Raw genomic sequence first — 20,143 nt, forward strand, 5'->3', positions numbered from 1 at the left:
TATTTATCATTCTTTAAAAAAAAAAAGAAAGAAAAATACTTTCTTAAAGTGGGGAGTGTTAGTTACATTTTTCAAAACAATTAATTTAGTTATTCCATTTATTAATATTTTATTTTTTACTTGGAATGGTTCTGATGAAATAAGCTTGATTCTCAAATCTACCATAATTTTGTCTAGCAGAAGAACAGTCTTTGCCAATATGAACATATCAAAAAATGTAAAATATTTTATTTTTATATATAATAGCCAACTATTATTCATTAAAACTAGTTCACAAATCATATGTCAGGTAATAGTTGGCAGAAGCTTCCACATGAGGGAAGTTAACTGACATTGTCTAATGATATCTGCTGTCCAAAAAAGCTATGATGATTATGTTGACATAATCATTTTTATAGAAATTTAAGTCACCCCTTGGGCAATAGGGTTATAAGAAGACAGAAATATAGTTCTAAGTCATTAAGAATTATAGTGATGAAATAGAATGCTCTCCTTAGCCAAGGCTCCAATATGCTGATAGGACTAATACAGCTACTTATGAAACAGAACAGTGTTCATCCCTGAAGAATCAAGCCAACAACTTCTTCCCTACACTATAAGATCATAGTAAATATATAATTAGCAGGAAGCTTACTATTGTGTACTCTAATAGAATGTATTCAAATTTACCTCTAGCATTCATTGAAACTCTTGGCATATCTGCAACTTCAAGTCTAAGAAGTGATAAATATAGTTCAAAATGCTTAACTCCATCTTCATAGATTAAATAGGTTTATTTGTATACTTCCATCCTTCCTGAGATTTAACACATTTTCTAGAAAGCTATCAATCTATTAATGACCTTGGACAAATGCTAACCTCAGTTATGAACTGAGAATAAAATTCATGTTTTTAAATAGCAGTGGTATAAAATAGCTTAGTTCACATAGAATATATTGAAGCTAAAAATAAAAACATTCTGAGAGTATGAAGATCCATTAAAATGTGTTTTCACCTCTTGTCATAAAAAAGAGAAACAAAATCAGATGCTTTATTTTTCAATTTAAATGTTACTACTGCCAGCCCTCAAAAAAGATGTCACATGCCAACGGAGAAATAGAAAACATTATAAAATAAACTTGTTAATATTTACTGAATCATCTGGTGATTGAGAGAATAGGGAGAAGATTATTATCAAAATATAAGGTACATTCATTAACTAAAAAATGATAGATAGCACTCTTCTCATTTGTTCTATATAATATTTTAATTAATAATGAAGTATTTTATTGGATAATGCATTATAAGAAAAGGGGCAAATACTGAGTTCTTATCATGTAAATAAATTTTTTTAAAGAGATCCATCAATGAACAGATTTGATTTTTATTTTATCTCCCATGCATCATTTTTTCCACCTTCACTGACTTCCTTTTAATGAAAATCCCAGACATAGTCAGGATAGAATTCTAATCAGACAATTTTCTCAATATGTCTCGTGAGTCAAATACATTGCAAGAGTATTGCCTAGAAACACACATATTGTTTTTTATTCTCCAATATGAAGGTCTCTTCTGAAGTGTATGAAATTAAGTGTATTTGGTAATAATACTTTAGTTGATTTTAGAAACTGTACTGCAATTATAATATATATGAGTAAAGAACATAAAGTAAAATATATGAGAAAATTTAATTTGGAAATTAACATTCTGGGGAAGGTTTTTCAACCTGATCAATTTTAACAGAAATGCAGTATTTAGATGTGTTATGGATATTCAGCACAAACACTGACCCTGGCGCACATCCATATGCACACAAATAGCTAAGGAATGGGTAGACTGAGAGAAAGAGGGCTTTATACAAAGGAAGCTACACATGCAAAGTCAAGACAGCAATTTCAACCTTTTTCACCCCGTGGTACGCATAAAGTAATTACTAAAATTCTACAGCACATCAAAAATTATATTTTGCCAATCTGACAAAAAAAAAAAAGGTATAACTTTGATTCATGCACACCCGATGGCTATTGTATCAGCTGTTGTTATTCTTTTTATATATTTGACAATCTAGGAAAAGAGGCCAGTGTTTCTGACTAAATAGTCGGGTGTTGCATGTTTTAAAAATTCTTGAATCACACCAGTGTGCCTGCTACAGCATACCAGTTGAAAATCACTAGTAGAGAAAAAAGCTTGGCAAATTCAAGAAACTAGAAAAAGCATTAAGAAAAGTATTAGAGACTAAAATTTTTCAAACTGATGAATAATATGGGAAAACAGAATAGAAACATACAGAATTGCAGATCTACTGTTGTGAAAAATTATATAAGACTAATTTATATAATATATCCATTGCCAATGCAGACCATATGAGAGGCATCATACAAGAAGAAAGTTTCTATAGTCTAGATAAGCCAGAGTCAGCAATAGTCCAAAACTATGAACAATAAGTGTTGTATGAAAACAATGTAGCAATAAAGATGTGTCTACAAAGCTAATCACTAAATGGAGAAAAAAATTTATAAAGCAGTAGAGAATAGAAAGGTAAACTGTTATTCCGCAAAAAGAGAAATCAGGATTATTGTCATACCTCTGTAACTTCTCATAGGTCATAATCTTTCAATATCTTTGTTTTGTCATTCATTATTTTACTATGATATTTCTAGATAAGAATATTTTTATGTTTATCCTACTTGGTGTGGTGATAGTTTTCTTGAATATATATATAAATGATTTTTATCAAATTTGAGAAGATTTTGGCAATTATTATTTCAAGTATATATATATATACAAGGAGCCATCCCCAGCGCCCGGGCCATCTTTGCTCCAATGGAGCCTTGGCTGTGGGAGGCGAAGAGAGAGACAGAGGAAGGAGGGGGGAGTGGAGAAGCAAATGGGCGCCTCTCCTGTGTGCCCTGGCCGGAAATCGAACCCGGGTCTCCTGCACGCCAGGCCAACGCTCTACCGCTGAGCCAACTGGCTAGGGCCTATTTCAAGTATATTTTCTGAGTTTTTTTCTCCTATTATTTTGATACCCTCATTTTGTGTATGTTTACATGCTCAATGATTTATATACAGTCTTTGGAGCTTTGTTCATATTCTTTCTTTCTTCCTATTTTTCAGGTTGTGTATTCTGTTATTGATCTATCCTCAAATTCTTGGATTCTTTCTTTTGCCACTTCAGACCTGATTTTGAGTCCTTCTAATACATTTTTATTTTTACTATTTTACTTTTCAACTGCATAGTTTTCATCTGAAAATTTTTATTTTTATGATCCAATTCCATTTGAATTTCCCTTTGCCCATTTCAATTATTTTTGCTATGATTTTTATTCACATGATCTTCTCCCCAATATACCTAGATTTTTAAATTTTCATTACGAACATTATGAAAGAAGCATAGACATTATTTGCAGACATGAATCATATTATTTTACTAGAGTTGATATAATTTTGCTTTATACAAATAGTAAAGCTAGAATAGCTAGAATCAGATCACTATAATCTAGTCTATAATTGAACTGAGTTGCAGTTCAGTTTTATATATGTGAGTGTATTTCTATTTCTAAGTTAGTCTTTCTCCAAAATTTGTAGCACTCAGTGGGTGTCAACTAAAATTCTGGAGTAGACTGTGTACTGTTGTGCCCCAGTCTCCAAAGGTATTGATCTCAAACAAATATAGGTTTAATAATTGGCTCTTTATTTACAACCCATGAAATCTTGTTTAAATATATTGTTTCTTTTAAGTCAAATTATAATAATGTCACTTTTTTCAAACTGTTAAATAGATCAAATGAGGTAATATGTGTGTATGTGTGTGTGTGTGTGTGTGTGTATATAATTATGATATGGCCAGGCATATAGGAAATTTAAAATCAGCTATAACAAAAATACAAATTAATATGCTCTATTTAAATATAAAATTCTGTTGACCTCTTTAGGATAGGGGTCTTTAGGCCATCTGTCTTTCTTCCCTGCCCAGTATCTTTCTTTACCCATGCCTCTATATTAATGTTTTGCCTAAAAGAGGTGAATTTAATATTTGGCACCAACAAGAAGTAGAAATGAAAGCTGACCAAATTCACAAAATAAGTATACATAATTTGGACCATTAGGTTTTAATCAAAATGTATGTTTAAACTAAAGTTAGTCCTGGCCGGGTAGCTCAGTTGGTTGGAATGTCATCTCAATACACCAGGGTTGCAAGTTCAATGACAGCTCAGGACACATTTATGAATCAACTGAGGAATGCATAAATATTGAATAAATAGAACAACCAATTGATATTTCTCTCTCTCTTTCTCTTCCTTCTTCTCTCTAAAATCAAAACTTTTTTTAAAATTAAAGGTAATTGTGTCAAATCAGTCAAATGCTAAGAAAAAAGATTGTTTGCTTTCCAATAGACAAATCCATTCAGAACTTTGACTTACTAAGACATACTTTAATGTTTTAGTTTATATAGTTTATAATTCCAACACTGTTTGATATTCTTGCCTAATGTACTAATAATGTTGTATTTATAATATGAACAATTTATTTCCCAAAAATTATTTAAAATCTCTATCACCATTCTTAGTTATACATACAAATGTTGTATAAACATTATAATAATAGTCAAAGGTTATACTAATTACTATATAATCTGTTTCTTAATTTTTATGAACTCAACAACATGCTTTCTATGTAGCTATAGTAGCTGTTTTTTATTTTTAAAGATGGAAATCAAAATCAAATAGCAAATAAACTTGTCCAGTGATTCATACAGCATGACAGTTCTAGAGCAGTGTCTAAAATATAACTCTAGTATATTTTATACTTGCCCATAAACAATTATTCAATGTCTTATATTCAGTGAACTCCTCATGTATATATCCTGTTATTGAATGTAAGAGTATTTATGTTCAAGAAATATTGCTTATACTGAAGCAACTAACAGTGAAAGATAGAGTAATGTTATAAAATTATAATTTACTAAATACTATAACAAAGATAGCCTTTCAAATAAATATATCTGCAGTCTTTTTTTTTTTTTTTTTTTTTACAGGGACAGAGAGAGAGTCAGAGAGAAGGATAGACAGGGACAGATAGACAGGAACGGAGAGAGATGTGAAGCATCAATCATCAGTTTTTCACTGCGAGACCTTAGTTGTTCATTGATTGCTTTCTCATATATGCCGTGACCGTGGGCCTTCAGCAGACTGAGTAACCCCTTGCTGGAGCCAGCGACCTTGGGTCCAAGCTGAAGAGCTTTTGCTCAAACCAGATGAGCCCGCGCTCAAGCTGGAGACCTCAGGGTCTCGAACCTGGATCCTCTGCATCCCAGTCCGATGTTCTATCCACTGCGCCACCGCCTGGTCAGGCTATCTGCAGTCATTTTTAATTCTCATATTCAGTGTTGGATGCAGAAGATAAAGGATTCTCTACGATGATATTACTGATATTGTGAAGTGAATAATTACTTTAGGGGGGCACATTATGTGCATTTTAGGGTGTTTAGCAGTATCCCTGGCCTCTACCAACTAGATGCCAGTAACACCCACTTTCCGGTTTTGACGACCAAAATTGTTTCCAGACATTGCTAAATATCTCTTAAGAAACAAAATCATACCCTGCAGAGAATTATTACTGCACATAAAACTTTGGATAAGACAAATCAGGTCCATGATCTCCATCTAGTGGGAGATACACACAATAAATAATTAAAAGCAAATAAAATCAATAGCTGATTGTTCCAAATAGAACTTATATTGTACTAAATGGAATGAAGAGGTAGATGAGGGGGAGGCTGAATTCAAATAAAAAGGTCAGAGAAGATGACTCTCTAGCTGAGATTTGAAGAATGAAAAGGAGCTACCTATACGAGGAGGTAAAGTAGATGTGAGTTTCTTTTAGATTAAAGAGTGCATACATCTTCCTGGGAAAAGCAGACAAAGCTTTTCTTAGATGGCTTTATATGTATATAAAATATATATATTAAGGTAGAGATAATATGAACGTTTGTCAGAGACTTGAAGGACTTCCCCTCCCAACACTTTTCCCTGGAATGGAAATAAAATATGCTGAAAAAAATTAAAGCAATAAAAGATGGCAGCAAAAACTGAAAAGGGTATAAAGTTGTATTACTGTTACAGGCTAAAAATTTAGAGTGCCACAGCTTCATGTATGCTGGGAAAAGTTCTGAGACTCCGACGTTGGAGACAAAGGGCCAAGTGTTATTTACATTAATAGCTAATCAAATTGTTATGTTCTTGTGCTGGTTCCCAGAACCCCTCTCCACACAGGATGACAAAATCCCAGAGACCGAAATGGGTTACATATCAGGGGAGGGTTGCAGGGAAACCGGATCTTTTATAAGGTTTATAAACATGTTTGCCCTACTTTTGCCCCAGTGGACAACAAAGATTTTGTGGTCTGGACTATAAACAAACCTGCCATACCAAGGCTGTTGAACATATGTTAAAAGATAAAAAGGAACAATAAGGCAGTTACTGCCTCTGCTTGAAAGACATGCATAAATGAGAGTGACTCGTGGAGGTTAGAACATTTAGGAATAGTGTCATGAGCTAAATTGTGACTTCCAAAAATTCATATGTTTAAGTCTTAACACCCAATGTGACTGTACTTGGAGATAAGACATTTAAAGACGTAATTGGTTGACTTAGGTCAAACAGGTACAGCCTTAATCTATGAAGACATACCAAGGATGTACCTGCACAGAGAAAAGCCCTGTGGAAACACAGTGACAGGTGGCCATCTGTAAGTCAAAGAGAGAACCTTCAGGGACAGCCATACCTGTTAATACTGTGCTCTTGAATGTCCAGATTCCATAACTGTGAAAATATTTCTATTGTTGAAACCACCTAGTCTGTGGTATTTTGTTATAGTAACCTTAGCAAACTAATAAAGATAATAAACGTATTTGGATACTTTAAATCTAAAGGATGTGTTAGGTAAAGAATGAATCTTCAAGTGAGAAAAAAAAAACAAGAGAATAATCTTCATTAGTACACAGAAGCATTTAGGTGTCAATAATATTTTTGAAGCATCTGAGATTTTGCCTACTTACCATCTTACAAATTAGTAGATCCATAGCAGCTGGTAGAATACATGGATTCTGACTATTCAGAGAAGAAGCATAGTTTCTTACAGCAATAGCAATAGCCAGATTATTAACATTTTTGTCCCGGTTCCCTGCACTCTAGTTTCTAGAGGGCATTATGAAGAAGACCAAATGACACAAGAACATTTTGTGATTGACGTTGCAGGGAAGGAAGTCTGAGCTTAGGGAATCTGAATCATTTTTAGCAGCCAGTGAGTATTCTTCCCCTTTGCCCTAGAAGAAAACTCTGTCTTCTAAAGATGTAACTCCATCTGACCTTTGCACCGGATGAGAAACTATCTCTGTTTTCCTAAACTTTTTGCTATATAAACATTCTTGAAAAGACTGTCCAAAGCAGGGAGAGTCAGTGCCCTTGCAAGTTGTATAAGGAGAGAACAATAGAGAATTACTGTCTAACATGAAGGAGAAAGCAGAGGAGAAATAAGCAGCATATTTTTAGATGAGAGGTAAATCTTGCGTATTTTTTATGTTGATGAATATCCCTGAAAAGGTGGATTGTGTGGTTGCCTCTAAAGTGAAATTTAAGGGAAAACAAATGATAGGTCCTACTGCCTATTTCTTCCTTTACTGATGGGTAATACCTGAAATGCCACCTTTGTGAAACATATTATGCATGACTAAAGTTTTCTTTGTAGAAAAGGAAGTCCTGGGAAAGATAAAACATTGTAATTAATATGTCGGGGTGAGGTAAATTTAACTCAGTGATTTCCTTCCTAATAAGAGAAAAAGCTGATAGTTGTAGGAAATCCTCTAAGGTGGGAATATAAAAGAAGAAAATGCAGGTGTTAAAGACATGTTAAAAAACATTTATATTAGGACTGTCTGTCTTGTTCTTTTGTTGCAATAATGTTCTATGTTTAAAATTATATCATAGTACATTGGTTAGTATAGTCTATTATACATGTGTATAACTGTTATTATAATGTGTACCAATTTTCCAAAAATCTATTCTTAAATAGATTTTACATTTAAAAGAATATTTAATGATGTTCATCTCCTAGGAAAATTAAATTTCTTTGTTTAAACAGTGAATGCAATATTTAAATGACTCCATAAAATTCTTAATCAAGGCTTAAAAATTTAATCAATGTAGTCAATATAGTAAGGGATTTCTATATGCAGAACTGAAGACTTTATACAAAATGACTCATATTCATAATCTTACACTTGAACCTGAAATAATCTAATAATCTTATCCTACAGATCCTCAATAAAAGTGGTACTCTCTCTACAAACAATTCGTACACATTTCAAGTAAAATAATATATAATGTATATTACACATTATATATATTATATATATTATCTATATAAATTATATATCTGTTCCTTCCTTACAAAGGAGGCTGTTCAGTATCTGAGGGGTTAAGTAACTTTCTCAAAACAAAAACATTATAGGTGCAGAATTGATATACAAGGTCAGAGCTTTAGAATGAGTTTGTTATTTTCTTCACTATTTTTCAATAATAGAAACATATTATTGCCATCATTTTATTTGTATAGTATATATTAAGAAATCTCATTAAATGTTTATGAAGTGGTAGAGAGCACACTGGCAGGCCTCATTTTTAAGTAATAAAGCATTTCTACTGACCAAGAACTCAGGTAAAATGCCATGCTTTAAAATATTGATTGTGCATAAGCAAAATATTGATTTCTATTTTCCATGCAGAGAAGACACAAAATATCCTTGTAGCTAATTTCTAGCAAGGCACATTCTTCTTTTGAAAGAGGAGTCTATTTAAGAAAAAATAACAGTAGAACAGACTTTGAGAAACAAGCTTAAACATTTTAAGGTAACTGCAAGATATCACTGTGCCACTAGAAGTCAAGGAAGTTGCATTAGTCAAGACTCTGTAATGCAAACAACTAAAACCCAATGTAAAGGAGTTTGGGTGTGATAGAAATTTTACAAGGGAATTTTAAATAACTGTTTACAGCTTAGTCAGGTGATGTAGCTCTTTGGAACCTCTAAAACTGTTCTTCCCGTCTTCATCTTCTTTCTTCCTGATTCTTTCAGATCAGTTTCCTCTGCGTGATTGGAAATGTGACAGCCTGCACAGTTCATATCTCTTGGCTTTACTACTAGAGTGACAGATGCACTGGTTATTAAAAGCTCGAAAGTTGTCAGCCTAATATTCTGATTTTCTAAGAGACAATCCAACAGATATTGAAAAGAGACAGGGGTCACAAACATGGACACGGGGATCGCAGGCTTGTGCATCAGAAAGTACATCAATAATAGAACAAGAAGTGCAGCCACACATAACAATTCCTCTTCCCTCTTTAAAGAAGAGATATCTACCATGATAAAATTATCATGATAGAGGGAGATTTTAAAAAATATATTACAGAAAAGTGGCTTTGGAGACTACCTTTGTGACTTACAATTATATGGATAGATTCAAAGCCATCTTGGTTTGGAAATTGGTTAGGCAGTGGATATTTGTGAATAGAGTAACACGAGAAATGCAATATTTCCTGAAGTCATTATATAAGTTGATCGCTCTAGAGTTTCCACACACAATATTCTTCAGCTCCCTAACACAGACTATGGAACTCAGATAGATAGTACTTTCAGTGGCAAAGGTTATTATGATTGCAGTTGAATTGAAGAGAATTCAACCTGAATCATATAACGTCTATTTAAAACAGAAACACAAGAAATCCAATCAACAAAAGATGGGGTTCATTATCTTCAGTCTATATGCAACAAAGATCATGAATGTGAATAATTGAGGCCCTCAAATGAATATCAATTTCTTGAACTAGAAAATTCACTAGCTTTCTCATGTACATGGTAGTTATGCCAAAATCTAAGAGTATGTCTACTTCCATCTCCTTTGCCTTTTCTCATTCCCCTGTTTGCTTGCCAACATTTTCAACTGATGTTTATAACTGCTGTAATTCCCCATAAACTAAAAATGTAATAAGATAGGGCAAATATAGTTCTTTCTTTAGTGATATATTGGGTGGAACAGGGTTTAATATTCTCAGTCAGCCGTTTATAGCCAGAACTATGAAAGCTCCTTTGGCGCTGGACCACAGGCATGATGAATGGGGCAGTGGACAAGCAAAACAGAAAAGCAATTTCTCCCATATGAAGTCTGCAATGTTAGTTATAAATAGTCTAATGAAAATTATACCACATATTAGAGAAATGAAGAGTGAATTAGTGAAAAAGCTTGGTTTTAATATTTCATTTTTTCACCATTATTATCATTTATTTATTTGTAGAGTGATGACAGGCACTTGGCTCTATTCGACCTGTTAGAGAAGACAGAGTTCCTGCCCTAACACTTTTCCTATTGAAAGGGCACAAATTCAGGAAGTAAAACATCATTTGGTACATATAGAGATGGTTTTTTTTTAATTAAGTGAGAGGTGGGGAAGCAGGGAGGCAGAGACAGACTCCCACATGTATTCTAACTGGAATACATCTGGTAAGCCCCCTACAGGGCGATGCTCTGCCCATTTGGGGCCACTGCTCCATTGCTCAGCAACTGAGCTATTTCAGCGCCTGAAGCAAGGCCATGGATCCATCCTCATAGCCCTGGGCCAACTTCCTCAAACTATTGGAGCTATGGCTGCAGGAGGAGAAAAGAGAGGGGTGAGGAGTGGAAAAGCAGATGGCCACTTCTCCTGTGTGCCCTAACTGGAAATAGAACCGAGGACTTCCACACGACACTCTCCCGCTGAACCCACCAGCCAGGGCCATTTTTTTTTCTACATAATGACATTTTATTGCTAATTTTTTCTACTTAAGGGAGGAGATAATTGATGCCAAATCAAAAGAAATCAGGGGTTAAGTGAGTAATCCTTAGCAGAAATTCAAAATTGTAAAGGGAATAAACAATTTGATTACTATATGGTTATACAAACCATCACCAAATATAAGATGTGCCTAATTAATAAATAAATATTTTATATTACTAGGCAATGATAATAACAAAATGTCTTCTGAATAAGAATATCAAGTCACTTTGGACAGAATTCCTATTAACAAAAAGTGAAAAAGAAAGAAAGTTTAAAAATAAACTCAACTTTTGTCACATAAATAAAAATATAGAAGCCACAACTCTAGGTCAGATAATCTGTCCATGAATTATGTTCTTTTAAAAGACCAAAGGAAACTACTGTATTGCCAATAATTTTTCATTATGTCATTTATGGAGGAAAAATAGCACCAATGCTTTATCCTGGCTTTTCCCCATAGAACTCAAAGACTTAAAAACTTTAGATAAAATTGTTATCATGCCTGTGGAAAATGAAATGAATACACTGAAATTGTGCTTTTCAATTTGCTTCCAATTAGTGGTGATAGATTGTATGCATATTTTATCAATTGTTTTTGGTGCAAAGACAAAATAAACATTGCTGTTTCCAAACCAATGCACAGATGGGAAATAAAGCTGGAAAAGACAGCTTTTGAGCCTCCTTGTAGCACTTGAATTATGTTTTAAAAGATTTTATCGTCCTGCGTTAAACGTTATAAAGAAAGGGATGCATTTTCCTTTTCACAGATTACATAGGAGGTTACCTGATTTTTCATTTACAGAGTCTAAGAAAAGCCTAGAAAATGCTTGTGCAAAGATGTTCCATTTTGCTCCTCTGCATTTTTTGCAGGGGCAAACTTTTGCAACTCGTCAGCATTACAGACTCTCGCCATCTCCAAAGTGGTGGCAGGCAGCAGGACAACAGGAAATACCCACTAAAATATAAGGAGTTTATGGTGTTTAAAAACGTATTCTCTGGGAGCAGAAAAACTGATCTACTCAACATACAAAGAGAAAACACTTCACAGTTAAAAGAAACTGTGCTTCACTTTTTTTTTTCATGATTATTTCAAAGAGCTCTAGTTGAAAGATGTGTACATTCAAGGAAAATCAGCAAACAGTTATGGTAAACCACATGGCTTTGTTACTTTGGAGGATGAAAGCAATTCAAAGTGAAAAACCAGGAAAGCTGATGACTAAAAATAAATGTACACACATATTTCTTTGATAAAATAGAGCTTTTGTAGTTATAAATTCCTCCTGTGTGCGGTCTCACTGTTAAAATATCATTATTTTTTATTCTTATTTTCTCCAGGGTATGTTTAAGATAACCCATTTGCAGGTGTACATTTAGAAACCCTGAGGTATTTTTGTATTTCCTCTAATTTTCAAATTTATAGACATCTACAAGATGAATTTGAACAGCCAGAATAAATAAAAGTATTCTTTTATGTAAGTTCAACAGTTACATCCAATAGAAAGAGGGATTTGCCAGGAAGAGAGGCCCTTAATCTGTTTCCCAGCCAAAGGAAAACATCACCAGTAAAAGCTATTCCCAGACCATCAAGAACAAAGTTCTTCATTCACAAAGTGAAAGACGCCAAGGACAACCAGAATGTTTGGTGAAATCCAAGAAATAGTTTTGATTGAAAAATATTCAGTCATTTTAAGTGGGACTGAAATTTACTGTGGAGTTGGTTGCAACTTACTAAAATGAGGAAGACATGCAGATGGCTCACTATCTTTTTGGGAAATTTCTTTGTCTCTGCAAACCACCATATTTACTCTGCTTTAAAAATAGATTATGTTCTCTCTGTAAAACTCATGTTCCTATGTTGTTGTTTTATTCATAAAATCACACCCCTTGTGGAAATCCACTTCAGGAACATAATACATTAAAACTCTGTTCTACCCCAACACATTGTTCTTTTTTTCTTTCTTTTCTTGTTTCAAAAATCAATTCCTGAGTATTAAGGTATTTATATTCTCACAAAAAATTCCAGAGACCATTTGGCATAATATGTTCAGGAGACGGTCATTAACCAAGTGACATTACGTATACAGGTTAAGTTTGAGGTACCGGGTGGAAAAGATGATCAGAATCTATTGAAAGCTTTAAATACCTTTTCAAAAAGGATTTATTTGTTCACAGGCATTAAAATACCATCGCCATTTATTTGGCAGAGGTTACAGAGGGGGGAGGGAAGCTAGCATAATCAGACCTAAATTTTACAAGATCATATGATTAAAATATGATGAATAGGCATGAGGGCACAAAGTCTAGAGTTTTGGGTAATGATTAATAAGGTACTTTTACTGCAGTAGTCAAGTTAAAAATGACGACATCCCCTTGGGTGATGAACACACAGTGCAGTGTACAGATGATGTATTATGGAATAGTATACTTGAAACCTATGTAATGTTATTAACCAATGCTAACCCAATAAAATCAATTTTAAAAAAATAACAAAGTCCTGAAATCAAGAGGATAGAGAAAGAAAAGACAATTGAGGAGCACTTTGGACATGAAATTGATAAGGTATTGTGATTTCTTGAAGGAGAGAATATGGTAGAAGATATGACAAAGATTTTGATGTGGGCATTCAGTAAAGATGTTACCTTAGTAATCAATAATAAGAAATATAGGAAGACAAACTGGGGTTGAAAAGAATTATGAATTCTGAGAAGCCAATTTCAGTAAATATGATAATTAGTCATTATTTGCTGAAAGATAAACATAAAACAACTTTTAATTTGTTACCACCTTCTTATTATGTCCTCCCCACAATGAGAAACTGACCCCTCATACTGGGTGTAAAATGGCAAAGCAATGAAGGCTGGAGATTTTCAGTCACAGAACTTGAAGGTAGAGTTAAACAAAAAGCCTAATGTACTTTGTCAATCCATCCCATTTGGAAATGATTTTTTAGGATTCAGTACATGTCATTCTCTCTCCTCGCAGGAGCAATAAATATTGTATGTTTATTTAGCATAAAGGAAATAAAAGTTTTATATCAGAATACTAATCAGCAGAGCATTCATAAAGGAACAAAAATGTTAGAATGCTATATAGTCATTATGAAGAGGTAATAATTAATAGACCAAAGTATGCACTTTGTGTTTTGTGGCATAGAATTGTTGACTAAATAACTGCTTTATATTCTCATTTCATTTTGTTACAGAATGTCTTCTTAGCTGGTCAAAAAAAAAAAATATTCAGATAGCTCATTGAACTACCAAGCTAGGATAAAGGTAATCAATGATTTGCATATAAGTTGGTATGAGAGTCAAAGTCAGCCTTTGGATATGCATGAGGAATTGGCACACTTTCTATTTATTAATTATAATGATTACAAGAATCACCAACACTTTAAAACATTCTTCCAAATCCATTATTGCCACAAATTTTCCATTGTAAACACTCAAAGAAGATATACGTGAACTTGTTCAGACCAAAACCTGCATTAGAGCTCCCAGTTTAGGCCTTCTGGCTTGCCTGAGATGGGTTGATTTCAGTGGCTCCTTTTGCATAAACATGGAGCCTAACTCATAGGCATTCTTTACTTCTTGGCTCCCCTCTAGCTCTTGCTTGGTCTCTCAAGTTTGAAACCTATCTGCTTAAAGGAAAATTGATTTAAGAGGAGTTCATTCAATAAATAAACTTTCTTGAAGGAATCCCAAGACTTTGGCAAATAGACATGAAAACCTTTAACTTCTCTTACATCACTGCAAGTAACTTCCAAACAATCTCTATACCATGCCAGGTCGCTCCTGAGCACAGCCCAGGATAACAATCTAATGGCATCCTTAGCTTGACTTTGAGTATTTGTACTTCCTTTCTCTTTCATTTTTACAACTTGGGATAGGGCTTGAGAAATAGAGTGTCACGCTTCCTGTTAAAACTGTAGCATGCCACTGTTGACAAGTATTAAATTTACTTTAGAAATTAAACATTTTTACACACTTATGGCCAACCTGATGATGTCTTTTAACATTATTGCTAAACCTTTGGAGATCAAACATATAGAGCACAATCGTGGCCCTAAGATAACACTCAAGAAACCTAGACTGTGTCTTTATCTTTGTTTCGGGCAGTATGATATTTTCCCTAGAAGAATCTGAAAATCTGTTATATGTATACAACTCATATCCCTGTGTATTTTAGTTTCACTTTGCTCTTGCTGGACCTTCAATCCTCTGCCAAGTTCTCATTTTGAAGACTCTTCTAAAGAATTTTCATATAACTTCATAAACAATTTCTAATTATGTATTTATTTTTTCCTCATTTGTGGGTCTTCTATTGTTCTATCATTTGTAGACTGTCATCACACACCATCTTGAGGTCACTGCCACCATTTTTTTTGCAAGCTCCCCCTTTCTTCTTCCTTTACTTGTCACCTCTCATGAATTTTGAACAAGAACTATTCTTATTTAGTTATATTTGCTTTCTAGTGAGTATCACTGCTTCTGCTGGATACCACTCATCATGGCTAATCCTACTATGATTTTGAGGCACCTTTACAATAGGTCGTCCAAGGGAAAATTAATTACTCTTACTATTTAGTCTTTAGATGCTCTTTCAAAGTGATTTTAAGACAGTGCATTTTTTTCTTTAGTAACTACAGAAATATCCGTGAAACTACTATTTAACCTCATTCAAAAGTTTTATGATTTTCTCTCTCCCTTTCTCATCATTCTGTTAAGATTAAGATATGAGTTCTTGGGATATTTTGACAAAAAAAAAAAAGATCTGAGTGAAATGTGACTAGCTCAGCATCATCTATTCATTATAATAATTAATGTTTTGTTACTAGATCAAGTGTATTTGCCTAATATTGTAAGAAGTTTCTTAACTTCTTAAGTCCATGGACTTCTGATGTCCTTTATCTGAATCACAGTGTTAGGCAGGGTTCAGATTCAAGGTTTACTATATGTTAAACAAAGAAATTGGAAACAAAGAGAGCCCTGTGAAATTTTTTTTCTTTTCTAGCCCTATGAATTTCATGTAAACATGGCTCTGTAAGGTCGTCTGCTCCTATACTCTCTTCTATATTCTATACTTAGTAATGCCTTTATATAATTTATATTTAGCTTTGTTCTTTTTCATTTAAGAAATTTTAATATGTTTGAATTTTCTTAAACTATTATCATATTTATTTATTTATTCAGTAAGAGGAGGGGAGGCAGAGAGACAGACTGCTGCATGTCCAACCAAGATCCACCTGTCAAGCCCACTACAGTTGATGGTCTGCCCAACTGGGTTGTTGCTTCATTGCTCAGCAATTGAGCTCTTCTTAGCACCTGAGGCAGAGGCCATGGAGCCACTCTCAGCACCCAGGGCCAACTCTTTATAACCGAGTCATGGTTGTAAGAGGGGAAGAGAGAGAGAGAGAGAGAGAGAGAGAGAGAGAAGAGAAGTGAGGGGGGAGGGGTGGAGAAGCAGATAGGTAATTATCTTGTGTGCCCTGATTGGCAATCAAACCCAGGACATCCATACACTGGGCTAACACTCTACCACTGAGCCTACTGGCCAGGGCCTATTGTCATATTTAATGACAAATTTATTTAAGACCATTTCATATTTGACAGTCTAAGGAGCACCTATTCAGGAAGATTATTATATTCTGCATTTATTGTGCCAGTGAAGAAGTATTCTTATTTCTTTTTTCTTTTTCCTTCAGATTTTATCTATTGATTTTAGAGAAGAGAGAGAGAAAGAGAGGGAGGGAAGGTGGAAGGGAGGGAGTGAAGAAGGGAAAGGGTGAGGGAGAGGGAGACGAGAAGGGAGAGAGAGGGAAGTTGAAGAAGTACTCTTTCAAATACAAGGATATCATAAATTACCATTTCCATGTTGTAAATTCATCTAAAAACAGAATTATCTTTGAAAATATGTTATCAACCATAAAAGAATACTTATCCACAGAGACTTCCTCAAATTAGCATACTACTTCATTTCAAAAATATAATTTTAATTTTAAATTAAGGAAGTATAAAGTAAGTCATTATTTAATTAAAACCCAAATGTACAGTTACATTCAACTGATGCAAATTAAAACAGATGAAACATAAGCTTATTCTCAGCTATTATAGTGATAGCCTTAATCAGGTGCATGTGATGAAATCAATTCTTTAAACTTTTGTTCTGTTTGCTCTTAATAACATCACAGCAAGAAAGGAGAGAAACACGCAGAAAAACATAACATTAAATATGCTGTGACAGGCATGGAATTGATTAATTTTTGTTCCATTATTTTTGCTGACATAAATGTTGTCTTACACATTCTCTGATAGTGTATTTGATTTTCATTAATATGTATGTGTGTGCTAATATATCTCAGTATAGATATGGCCATGGTACAGCTAAAGTAAATGAGATGTAGCTAACTCAGGAAGAGTGGGGTGGGTGGGAATCAGGAATGAGACCTACTTCGTGCATATAGACAAGGTCTCTACATCAATGCTCTAAAATTTTGGGGTTCATAAAAAATCTAATTAAATCTGCAGGTCTTCTCCATAGACACACACACACACACACACACACACACACACACACACAGATTCTGTATTATTAAAATTGTTACAAATTTTCTGTCTAGGAAAAAAGAAACTCAGTTTGAACTTTAATAAAAATTTAGAGTATGCCAACTCTGATAGGACAACCAGAGCTTCAAAGGCTGTGAAGATGACCAGATTGACAGCATAGCATTTTCATGAAGTAAAATAATATGAGTGACTAGGGATTTTATATCTTTATAGCCAACATATAGGATTCTACTTTAAGAAATTATTATTATTATTATTATTATTATTATTATTAGACTATGTGCAATTTGCCATTTAGAGTGCTTTGTATGTGCTAAAAAGTTAATCTTCACAACTTTATACTATTTTGATTATCACTCTAAAGATGGTGGTGTACAGATGAGAAAACTCAGGTTAAAAAAAAAGCACTTCTCCAAATCATCCAATGTATAACTAGTAAAGACTGATTTAAACTCAATCAGTTCTATTCCAGACGAAAAGCTTTTAAACACTCTACTATCTGCTGCCCAACACAAAACTTTATGGCAAAAACCCCACAACACTGGAAAATCCAGGGGTATAACTAAATAACAGTACGTCACTCTGTCCACAGACAAAGGATCCACAGCCCTGAGAATAGACAAGAGGCTTTATTTCAGTCCCAAGTCAGGGAGAACAGGGCTTATACCTACACGGGTTTGGATATCAAGGAGCAAGAAAGAAGCCTGATTAGTAAAACTAGTGTAGATAAAAGGTATTAGATATCAGAACAGAAAAGTACTATAGTCTAGTTTTAAAAAAAAATGACAGAACAAATTAAAAATAAATATCATTACTTCCAAAGAGCCAACAGTTTTCTTATTTATAAAATTGCCTTGGACTGACTAGTCAATAATCCCAATTTTTAATTTCAGATGTATAAACTGAAAGCCACAGCTGTACATTAAAAAACATATATATTTGTCAACAAAGTATTATTATAGAGACATAGTTAACTAAAATATTTCTCCTGACTATGTCATAAGAGTCTCTTTTACTCAAATAATTGCTTGAAAGAAGCAATTGAAAGACTTTCTGATCTAAGAGTAACAAATTCGGGAATGTTGTTTCTCATCTGTTAACTATGCAGTACAAAGCTACATCACTCATCTCTATACATAGTCACTTCCTAAAGAACATGTGTTTATTCTAGAATCTGCTGAATATTTTCTCAGTACCCACTGAGAATGGAGAAGGGACCTAGGTGTGTAAACATTATAATTATTTTAGAAGACTAAACTCATGTTCAAAATATTACTGGCCCTATATAATACATGACATGATAATATAATACAAGGTTTTAAAGGGGGCAGAGGTACTGGCCTGGAAGTTCAGTAGGTTAAACAACAATCCCAACATGCCCAACATTTGATCCCTGGTCAGGGCGCATATAAGAGTCAACCAATGACAGCATGAATGAGTGCAACAAAGAATCAATCTCTCTCTCTCTCTCTCCTCCACTTTCTTTCTCTCTAAAAATCAATTTAAAAAATGATATGTTCTCCTTATTTAAAGGGGGCAGAAAATATACAGTAGATAAAGCCAGTAATTTTTTCAGCTTTATACCTGAAAGATGAAAATATTTTAATAAGTATTTAATCAAAAGAAAAGAAATAGCAACAGAAATTCTAGTGTTGGCAACCAATATAATTTAGAAATTCATTCTAATTATTTGGAACTTCAAATTCAGGCTTAATTAAAATCTTATTCTGAGGGGATATATAAATATGTCTATTGGAAAGAATAACTAAAATAAAAAGAATACAGTAATGTGCAAAACATATTTAAAATGATATACATTATATCCACAGTGAACAAAATTGGGAAGTATTAAATAAATATTTTAAAGCTGAGGACAAAACCCAAGCAATACTCTTTAATTAGAGTAAAAAACATTAGTTATCCTCTTTTAATTAAATGAATTCAAATAATAGGTTAAAATTAATTAAAACTAAAATAATACTAGAATTAATAACTTTAATCTAAAATAATACCCAAATATTTTTTCATGTTGATATATAATTTGTTTTTTGTTATAGCTAAACAAGATGGAACTAAAAATTATCTGGAAAGCAATGCATTTATTTATTTATTTATTTATTTATTATTATTTTTTTTTTCTGAAGCTGAAAACGGGGAGAGACAGTCAGACAGACTCCCGCGTGCGCCGGACCGGGATCCACCCAGCACGCCCACCAGGAGCGACGCTCTGCCCCTCCGGGACGTCGCTCTGTCGCGACCAGAGCCACTCTAGCGCCTGGGGCAGAGGCTAAGGAGCCATCCCCAGCGCCAGGGCCTCTTTGCCCCAATGAAGACTTGGCTTCGGGAGGGGAAGAGAGAGACAGAGAGGAAGGAGGGGTGGGGGTGGAGAAGCAAATGGGCGCTTCTTCTATGTGCCCTGGCCGGGAATCGAACCCGGGTCCCCCGCACGCCAGGCGGATGCTCTACCGCTGAGCCAACCAGCCAGGGCCGCAATGCGTTTATTTATTTATTATGTAAATCAATATGTTAAAGGTACTAACCCAGGCACTAGAGATACAATAATGGGCAAGACTACCTCCTATCTGCAAGGTGATTATGGTTTAATAGGACATTTCTCAACTTATTGTGTTCTACATAGAACTAATTATGAGAAAATTAATGGCAAGTATTTTGAGACTATAATGCTTCATTATCAAATAAGTTTAGAAAATTCTCTTTAACTCCCATTCTTT

The sequence above is a fragment of the Saccopteryx leptura genome, chromosome 3 (assembly GCF_036850995.1).
Source record: "Saccopteryx leptura isolate mSacLep1 chromosome 3, mSacLep1_pri_phased_curated, whole genome shotgun sequence".
Classification (NCBI taxonomy): Eukaryota; Metazoa; Chordata; class Mammalia; order Chiroptera; family Emballonuridae; genus Saccopteryx; species Saccopteryx leptura.